Source organism: Leopardus geoffroyi, chromosome X (assembly GCF_018350155.1).
Source record: "Leopardus geoffroyi isolate Oge1 chromosome X, O.geoffroyi_Oge1_pat1.0, whole genome shotgun sequence".
NCBI classification, from domain to species: domain Eukaryota; kingdom Metazoa; phylum Chordata; class Mammalia; order Carnivora; family Felidae; genus Leopardus; species Leopardus geoffroyi.
This window is the reverse complement of record NC_059343.1, coordinates 45,988,948-45,999,289: the sequence shown is the minus strand read 5'-3', so window position 1 is coordinate 45,999,289 and position 10,342 is coordinate 45,988,948.

Here is a 10,342-nt window from a genome sequence, read left to right as displayed (position 1 = left end):
CGGATCTGGGCTGAGAGGTCATATGGAAGTTTCTCAAAAGCTTTCGGATGGAGGGGAGGGGGCGGGGAATGCTTAGAGCTCTGCGAGGTAGAGCTCATAACCTCATTCGGAATGGGTTGTGTGAGGATTTTCCCAGCAAGGCCTGTGGGCTGGTGGTGGGAGAGGGGCAGGGAGACCTGCTCAGCTCTGAACAGCCCCTCTCAGGACACCTCCCTTGTCACTCCTACTTTCTCTGTGCCAGTAGACAGGCACACACTCATAATTAAGGCCGTGTTCCAGGACAGCAGAAGGGGACAGGTGAGGAACCCTAGTAGGCAGAGATTTTAAGACAAGGAAAAAATATTTCTGTCCTGAATGGATTCAATTGGGGCCAAATGATGCCATAGTGGTTCGCTAATTCATAGCATTCCAAAACTCCGACTCTCTTGATATAAGCAATTTTCTTTTGTTTCCTTCTCTCATCCATTGGCTCACTCATTTCTTAAACATGGCTTTGTGCTAAGCCCCTGGTGAGCATTGGAGATACAGGTGGATCAGACTTGCTCCCTGTCCTTAGGAAACCCTTGCTGTGCTACCAGACTGTGGTCCTGCAACCCACTTGCATCTGAATCCCCAGGAGAGCTTGTGAAATGTGGATCTCCAGATTTACTTCCCAGAAATACTAATCCAGGAGGTTTGAGATGAGGCTCCAAAATCTGTACTTTATCAAAGTTGGTTCTTTGAAAAAACTAGAAAAAATGATAAAGCGCTAACACTGATTTGGAAAAAATATATAGAAGGCACATAACTAGTATCAGGAGTAAAAGGAGGAAGCACAATTTGGGTCACAGATACATTAAAATATAAGATAGTATTATGAAGAACTTTATACCAAAAAATTTGAAAATTTTGATAAATGGGAAAATTCCTGGAAAAATACAATTCACTAAAACTCACACAAGAAAACAGCTTAAATGTAAAATATCCTGTAACTATTAAATAATTGAATTTATAATTAAAAAGCTTTTCACAATCTTCCAGACCCAGAGACTGTCAATGGTGAATTCTACAAAATATTTAAAGACAAAATGCACCAATTTTCTAATTTTACACAAATTCCTTCAGGAAATTGGAGACAAATTGTATGATCATTTCAATATATGCAAAAAAAGCATCATGACAAAGTTTACCAAGAATATAAGGGAAATTCTCTAATTTAATATATGTCATCTACAAAAAACCTATAGCAAATATCATACCTAATGGGAGATGTTGAATGCTTTCCATCTAAGATTGGGAATGAGATAAGCATGCCCATCATAACTACTTTTATTCAAATTGTACTGAAGTCCTGGCTAGTGCACTAAAGTAAAATAAATAAATAAATAAATAAATAAATAAATAAATAAATAAAAATACATAAGGGTTAGAAAGGAAAATATGAACATACAGCTTCATTAGTCAAGAAAGTATGAAATAAATCAGCTCACTAAAATGACTAAAAAAGACAATACTGAATGTTGCTAAGAATGTGGAGTGACCGGAATTCTCATTCAATGTTGATGAGAGTATAAATTAATATAGTCACTTTGGAAACTGCTTAGCAATATCCACTGAAGGTGACCATATCCACACCCCATAACTCAGCAATCCTTCTAGGTATATGCCCAACAGAAATGTTTCTATATGTTTACCAAAAGACACATAAAATAATATTCCCCTAAAAGCACTATTTGTCATAGTCCAAACTGGAAACAATTCAAATGCTAACAACAGAAAAATGAGAAATGAATTGTGGCATATTCACACAATGGAATACTACACATCAATAAGAAATACCCCACATCTACATACAATATGGATGGATTCTACAAACATTATGCTGAGCAGAATAAACCACACACAAACGAGCATCTGCTGTATGATTCCATGTAGATAAAGTTCTAAAACAGGTGAAACTAATCTATGGTGATACACGTCAGACTCGAGATTGCCTTTCAGGTCTGAGTAGGAGGCCTAAGGAGACTTCTAGAGTGCTAGGAACCTTGTGTTTCTTGATTTCTGTGCTGATTACATGGGTGATTACTCAGGAACAGTTCACTGAGAGCTGTGCATTTATGCCTCTACTTTTCTTTATGTGTGTTATACTTCAAGACAAAAAAGTTTTTAAAAATGAAAAAGTAAAATAAGCAGTCAGATTGTTTCAGCCTAATGGGGGGCAAAGGTGGGAATTGGGAGCAGTAGGAACTCAAAGGAGTCAGGGGCAGTGTGGGGAGAGGTGCTTTACCCGAGTTAAGTGTGGGAGAAGTGAAGGTGAGTTGGAAGAAGTGTAAGAGGCAATACAGTGCAATGGCTAAGAGCACTTACTCTGGCTCCAGGCTGCTTGGATTTGAATCTGTGCCTCTTACCCTTCTTGCACCTCAAGATCCTTATCTGTTAAATGGGGTCATAATGGTGCTTACAGCATAGGGTTGTGAGGATAAATGAGGTAATATTTGTAAAGTGTTTATAATAATGCCAAGACATAATTAGTACCATGCACATCCTGATTAAATAAAAAAGGGGTGCCTCGGCAAGTGAAACAGCCTGTACAAAAGTGTGGGGGGGGGGTCCCAGAAGGCAAGATGCGCTTGGAGCATAGTGAAAGCAATTTGCTGTGGCCCTGGTGAGGGATGTTACTCTGGCACGGGCCAGACCCTGAATGCCAGGCTGGGGATCTCAGACTTTCTCTCTTTCTCTCTCATTTAAAAAAAATTTTTTTTACATTTTATTTTATTTTTGAGAGGCAGAGAGAGACAGAGCACAAGTGGGGGAGGGACAGAGAGAGAGGGAGACACAGAATCTGAAGCAGGCTCCAGGCTCTGAGCTGTCAGCACAGAGCCCGACACAGGGCTCGAACTCACAGACCGTGAGATCATGACCTGAGCCAAAGTCGGACGCTTAACCAACTGAGCCACCCAGGCGCCCCCCACCCCATTTTAAAGAACAAATAACATATTCCTATCATAAGGAATGTTCTACTTGGTGTCTAAACAGCTTGGAATGGTTTGGTATATTTCTCACCCATGTTTAACTGTCCTAGTTACTGAATCTAAACAAGGCTTTTAACCAGGCTTGAATACAAAGGCTTCTTTCCAATTTATTCTACAATTTTTCTTAGGGTTTTCATTAATTCTCTCAAAAACTTTAATTTTTAATGAACATTTCAAACATATAAAGCAGAGAGTAGCATGAGCACACACATACACTCACCACAAAGATTGGACAATGAATAAGATTCTGCCTTATTTGTTCTATCTTTTCCATTCTTCTTTTTGAAGCATTCCAAAGCAAATCCCAGACATCACATCACATTCCTATATGCTTCAGTACACATTTCCAAAAAGGGACATAATTTAAAAACCACTATGCCATCATTACATTTAAGCATAGCAACAATTCCTTGTTAATGTCCAGTAATACGCAATTCCACAATTACTCGATTGTCTTCATAATGAAATGTCTTTTTACAGTGAGCTTGTTCTAATCAGAATACACTGCACTGTCTGATGTGTCCTTGAGGGTCCCTTAATCTAGAACAGGTCGTCTCTTCCTGATTTTTTTTGTGTGCATGTCATGCTCTTGACTTGTTGTAGTTGTGCTATAGATGGATTAATCTTCTGATTTTATCTGTTTGCTTCCTGGTGGTGTCATTTAACATGTTCTTTACTCTCCATTGTTCCTAGATATGGAAGTTAGCTCTGAGGACTCTATTGCATTCAGGTTATTTATTATTATTATTATTATTATTGCAAGAACACTTCATAGGTGGTGCTGTGAGATTCATATTTCATCACACCAGGAGGCATATAATATCTGGTGGTCCTACTTTTAATGATGTTAAGATTCATCAGTGAGTTAAGGTGGTAACAGTCTGATCTCCCCATGGAAAATTTCTCCATCAACCATTTATCTAATGATCTCATCTGTTGATTGTCGTCCGAATCAGTAATTTTTCTAAAACTTTTCTAAAATTCTATCGATTTTCTACATTCTTACATAAGTAAAAACTTTCTTTCATCAACTTGGGCTATTGTGTTATCTAAAATACAGTTAAGACAAGATAAAGATATAATTCTGTCATTACAGATGCCAATTTGAGAGTAATTGATGCCCTATGGTTCCAATGGTTCAAATGAGGTTTTTGTTTAGACTGTTTCTTTGTTTTTTTGCTTCTTCTTGTTTTTAGTGCCACTGTGAACTCATGGATTTTTAAAAATAAATATATTAGGCGTGTTTCAATCCATTTTAATCATTATTCTGTTTGATGTTCAAATTACCCCTCATTTGGCCAGTGGGAACCCCTTCAAGTTTGTTCCTGTGCTTTTTTGACATGACACTAGTAGTTTTTTATTGTTTTCCTGGCTTCTAGTATTAAAAGATGTCTCAGGCTCATATTGAATATTTCCTGCTCCAGACCTGGAATATATATATTACATATTATATATAATATATATATACATATTTTATATATATATATATATATATATATATATATATATATATATATAAAATACACTTTGCATTTCCCACTTTCTTTACGCAAAGGGCACAGCCTGGATATACTGTTTTACATCTTCTGCAAGCACCTATTGAGTGGTTATTATACTCCCAGCACTGGGCTGAGGAACTCAGGCAAGAGCAATCCCACTTATCACCATGTTTTTGTGCATTTTTTGGTACTACAGTTAATTAGGGCTGCGGCTGTTATCTCTGTCTCTCAGGAGACAGTGCTCCTGGATGCCACCTCAGTGTGACTTATTTATCTTTTACTATCTTGCAGTAAGCACTGACAGTGACAAACACTTGTCCCTCAGCATGTCAAAAGAATAAACAAATTTTTAATTACACAAGTTATGCATGAGAACACGCACATTGTGAGACGCTTGAGCAACACAGAAGTGTATGGAATAACAAGCCATTGTTTGCCTTGACTCTCACCCAGTCCCACTACACTTGACTGAAATAATTATTCCGATGGCAGTTGCCAAATGGTGATTTTCTAATTTCATTATTCCTTCTACCTTTATTAATTCACATCCTACAATAAGGAAGAGCTTCCTCTTCTCCTCCATTTATTTGTTTATTCATTTATTTAGTTTTGTCATATGGATTTGTGGATTCTAATTTTACTGAATAGGTTATACATTGCAGCATTAATTATTTATTTTGATGCTCAAATTAACCCAGAATTTGACAAGGATGGGGGAGTCTTTTCAAGCTTGCTTTTGTGTCCTTTTGATATGCCCAACATTCTTTGAACACTTCCTTATTTTATGGAACAGCAAGATGTTCCAGGTTCATCTTGTACCTTTCCTGTCCCAGCTCTGGAATCAGTCATTTCTCCAAGAATTCAGTCTTGGTTCCTTTTTGTAGAGATACCAAGATACGGGTACTAAATGTACTCACTGCTTCTAGGCCATTTCAGGGCACAGAGCTAGTATAGAAATACACACACACACACACACACACACACACATATATATATACACATGTATATGTATGTGTGTATATATAGAAATATATACATATAAATATAGAAATATATAGATACATATTATCTATCTATGCAATCTCTGTTATCATCTTAAAAATAATGAGTTCGTCCTAGTACTCCAATTCCAATCTCAAACCACAAGGTTCATTCTAGTCTCCTCATTTTCTAACTCCCTTCTCTAACAGTGAGAAAGCTGGTTCTCATTATCTACATTGTATTTGCTTACTTGTTCAATTCTAGGACACACGTTCAGTAGTTTCAGAACTGCCAGCCCACACCACTGTGAAAACTAAAGCTACTAACTAAGGCTCAATATTTGTTTACAGTTCTTTTCCGTTTTCCCCTTCAGTGTAGTTATGTTATTCATTTGAAATAGGCTCGTTTGTTTCTGTTTGTATTCCATTTTGTTTTCCCATCATTGTTGATTGGCTGATTATGTAAAACAATAAAATGATTTTAAAAATCAAAACTATACGAGAAAAATAGCCAAAGAAGTGGGTATAATTCCCATCCCTGTACCCTGTTCCCATCCTCCATCCTTTTCATCCCATTCCCACTCATCTCCTGTGGATAGTAAATCCCACTAGTTTCTGGTTTACCCTGATTGTGTTTCTTTTTGCACAAATAAACAACACTGTATTTTTCATTCCTACTTCTTTTTTACACAAAGTATAGCATACTATAGATACACTCTTGCACTTTGCTTTTCTTTGCACTATTTGCTTTACAATACATCCTGAAAATGTATATACTTATAAAAGTAAAATGTATATACTTATAAAAACCTTTTAGTGGTAAAATATAATACAGGAAATACATAAAACATACATTCATTTTTTAAGAATAATTATATAAGCACCACACAGCTTCAGAAATAGACATTGTCAGGGGCATCTGGGTGGCTCAGTCGGTTAAACATCCCACTCTTGATTTCGGCTCAGGTCATGATCTCACGGCCCGAGTTTGAGCCCTGCATTGGGCTATGCGCTGACAGCTCAGAGCCTGGAGCCTGCTTTGAATTCTGTGTCTCCCTCTCTTTCTGCCTATCCCTTGTTCTCTCTCTCTCTCTCTCTCTCTCTCAAGAAAAATAAACATTAAAAAAAAAAAAAGAAACAGGCATTGTCAGCATCCTAGAAGTCCTCTGGGTGACTTTTGCCAATCATGGCTCCTTCTCTCTCATCCTGAATGTTATGGTATTTACTTCCTTGCTTTTCTTTTTTCTTTCTTTATTTATTGACACATAATCGGCATACAATTTCTTTGCTTTTCTTTACAGTTAACCACCTTAGTTTCATTTTGCCTTTATTCGAAGATAACACACACACACACACACACACACAAAAGCGCACAAAAATTATGGACAACTTGATGAGTTTTCACGAAGTGAATATACCCAAGTCAAGAAACAGATCATGCCTCCAGAATCCCCAACTGTGTCTCCTCCCAGTCACTTTCTACCTCAAGGTGGGCAACTACTCTGACTTCTAAGAACATGGTTTATTTTTGCTCTTTACATAAGTGGAAAGCTAATAGACGGTAGCTTTTTTTACTTAATTATGTTTGTGAGATTTATCCAGTCCGTTGTATGAAGATAGTTCATTCTTATTGCTGAATAGCATCTCATTGTATGAATACACCACAATTAAAAAAAAATCTGTTTCACTGGCATTGTGGGAAACTTGAGTTGTGTATACATAGCTTGTAAAAGAAAGAAAAAACAAACTGAAGATCACGGCCCCATAGGTGAGACAGACAAATGAGGCAGAGTTCCAGAACAAGCTCTTTATGAGAACTATACATGTGGAGTTATGGATAGATGGACTTTGAGATGTTGGAGGTAAGTTTTGAAGGATGAGAAGATAGGATCTATCTAAGAAGATATAGGGAGAGAGACAGAGACAGAAAGAGACAGGGAGCTTCGGGGCAGAGGGAGAGCATGGTGAGGATCTGGGAACCAGTAACATCTGGGAAAGGCTGAGTCAGAGGGGGCTGCATTTAGAGGTGGAAGGGAGAACCAAGGTAGCAGAGTAGATTGGTAAGGCAAAGGATATGTCACAAAAGTCCTAGGGTGCTAGGTTAAGAAGATGAGACTTTATCCCTTAGGGGATTGGAATGCTACTGAAAGATTGTTTTCTCTCCTCCTCATTCATTTTTTCTCTTTATTTTTATAGCAGGGGCATCATATGGCCTATTTTACAGTTTAGAAGGGTCTCTCTGGCCATGGCAGGAATGATGGATTGGAAGGGGAAGAGCAGGAGGCAAGGAGACATATTGGTGGTTAAGAGTGAAAGTTCTGGAGTCAGGCTTCCAAATTTTGTCCAGCCCAGTTCTCTCTCCTGATCTCCAGACTCTCATGTCCAACTTACCACTCAACATGTCCACTTGAATGTCTGCTAGGTATTCTGAAACTCAACACAAGCAACAATGAACTCTTGACCTTACCCCTAAAACCAGCTCCTCTTGCAGTCTTGTTCTTATCACATTGGCAATTTCATCATTTTGGTTGCTCAGGCCACATTCTTAGAGTTATTCTTTACTCTTTTCTCTTCCACACCCCACATCCAATCCATCCTGAAGTCTACTAACCTATTCATTTGCATTTCCTAGATTTCATGTAAATGGAATCATACAATATGTTTGCTTCTTTTTTTTTTTTGTCTGTCTTCTTTCACTCAGCATAATTAGTTTGAGATTCATCCTTGAGGTTGCGTGTGTCAATAGTTCATTCCTTTTAGTGCTGAGTAGTATTGCATTGTATTTATATACAACAATTTCTTTATCCATTCACCCGTTGATAGGCATTTAGGTCATTTCCACTTTTTGTCTATTACAAATAAAGCTGCTATGAAGATTTGTGCACACGTCTTTGTATGGACATATGCTTTCATTTCTCCTGGGTAAATACATAGGAATGAGCGTGTAGTAGATGTATGTTTAATTTTGTGAGAAACAGTTAAACTGTTTTCCAAAGGTTGTACCATTTCATTCCCATCAGCTGTGTATGAGACTTCCAGTTCCTTCATATCCTTGCCACAACTTGCTATGGTCAGTCTTAAAATTTTAACCATTTCAATAAGTGCATAGTAGCACGTTTTCATGGTTTTGATTTGCATTTCCCTAATGACCAATGATGTTTAGCATTTTTTCATGTGTGTATTTGTCATCTGTACATTTCTTTAATGAAGTGTCTATTCAGATCTTTTGCCCATTTAAAAAAATGTGCTGTTTGATTTCTTATTATTGAGTTTTTCAGAGTTTTTGTATATCTCTGGGTACAAGTTCTTAATTACATATATATTTTGCAAAAATTTTTCTCCCAGTCTGTGGCTTGCCTTTGAATTTCATAACAGTCTCTTTTTGAAGAAAAATTTCTAGTTTTGATGAAGTCCAACTTATCAATACTTATTTTATAACCATACATTTTGAGTCCTAGTTAGGAAATATTTACTAAACCAAAGGTGACTAAGATTTCCTTCTATGTTTTCTTTAATAAATTCTTAGTTTTTTGTTTTACATTTATATGATCCATTTTTGTATATGTTGTGAGGTAACTCTCAAAGTTCTTTTTTTTTTTTTTTTTTTTTTTTTTTTTGCATGTGGCTGTCCAATGGTTCCGGCACCATTTGCTGAAAATGTTATTCTTCCCCTCATTGAATTGCATTTATACTTTTGTGGAAAATTAATTAAACATATATATGGGCCTGTTTCTTGACTCTCTTTTTCACTGATCTTTACACCAATACCACATTGTCTTGATTACTGTAGTTTGAAATCAGGTAGTGTAAGTCCTCTAACTTTGTTCTTTAAAAACATTTTTTTGGGGGCGCCTGGGTGGCGCAGTCGGTTAAGCGTCCGACTTCAGCCAGGTCACGATCTCGCGGTCCGTGAGTTCGAGCCCCGCGTCAGGCTCTGGGCTGATGGCTCAGAGCCTGGAGCCTGCTTCCGATTCTGTGTCTCCCTCTCTCTCTGCCCCTCCCCCGTTCATGCTCTGTCTCTCTCTGTCCCAAAAATAAATAAACGTTGAAAAAAAAATAAAAAAAAACATTTTTTTGGCTATCCTAGATCCTTTGCATTTTCATATGAATTTTAGAATTGGTTTGTCAATTTATGTATCTTAGCAATATTGAGTCTTCCAGTCTGTGAACATAGGATATCTTTCCATTTATTTAGATCTTCTTTAATTACTCTTAGTAATGTTTTGTAATTTTTGGTGTATAAGCCTTGCACATTTTTGGTCAAATTTATCTCTAAGTACTGTATATATTGTAATGCTATTTTAAATGGTATTTTTATTTCAAATTCCAATTGTTAATTGCTAGTATATAGACATGTAGTTGATTTTCAATATTGAGGTTTTATCCTGCAAAGTTGCTAAATTCATTTGGAAGAGATTGTGTGTGTGTGTGTGTGTGTGTGTGTGTGTGTGTGTGTAGATTTCTCAGGATTTTCTATAGACAGAACTGTTATATGACAAAAGGACAGCTTTACTTTTTGCTTTACAATCTGGATGCATTTCTTTTTCTTCCCATACTTCAAGGGCTAGAGCCTCCAGTACAATGTTGAACAGAAGTGGAGTCAGACATTTTTGCCTTGTTGTTGATCTCAAAGAGAAGGCATTCAGTCTTTCCACCATAGAGTATGATATTAGCTGTAGATTTTTTGAAGATGCTCGCATCACTAATTATCAGGGAGATGCAAATCAACATCACAATATCATCCCACATCTGTTAGGATTTCTGTTATTAGAAAAGACAAGGGATAACACATGCTGGTGAGGATGGGGAGAAAAAGGAACCCTTATGCACTGTTGGTGGGAATGTAAACTGG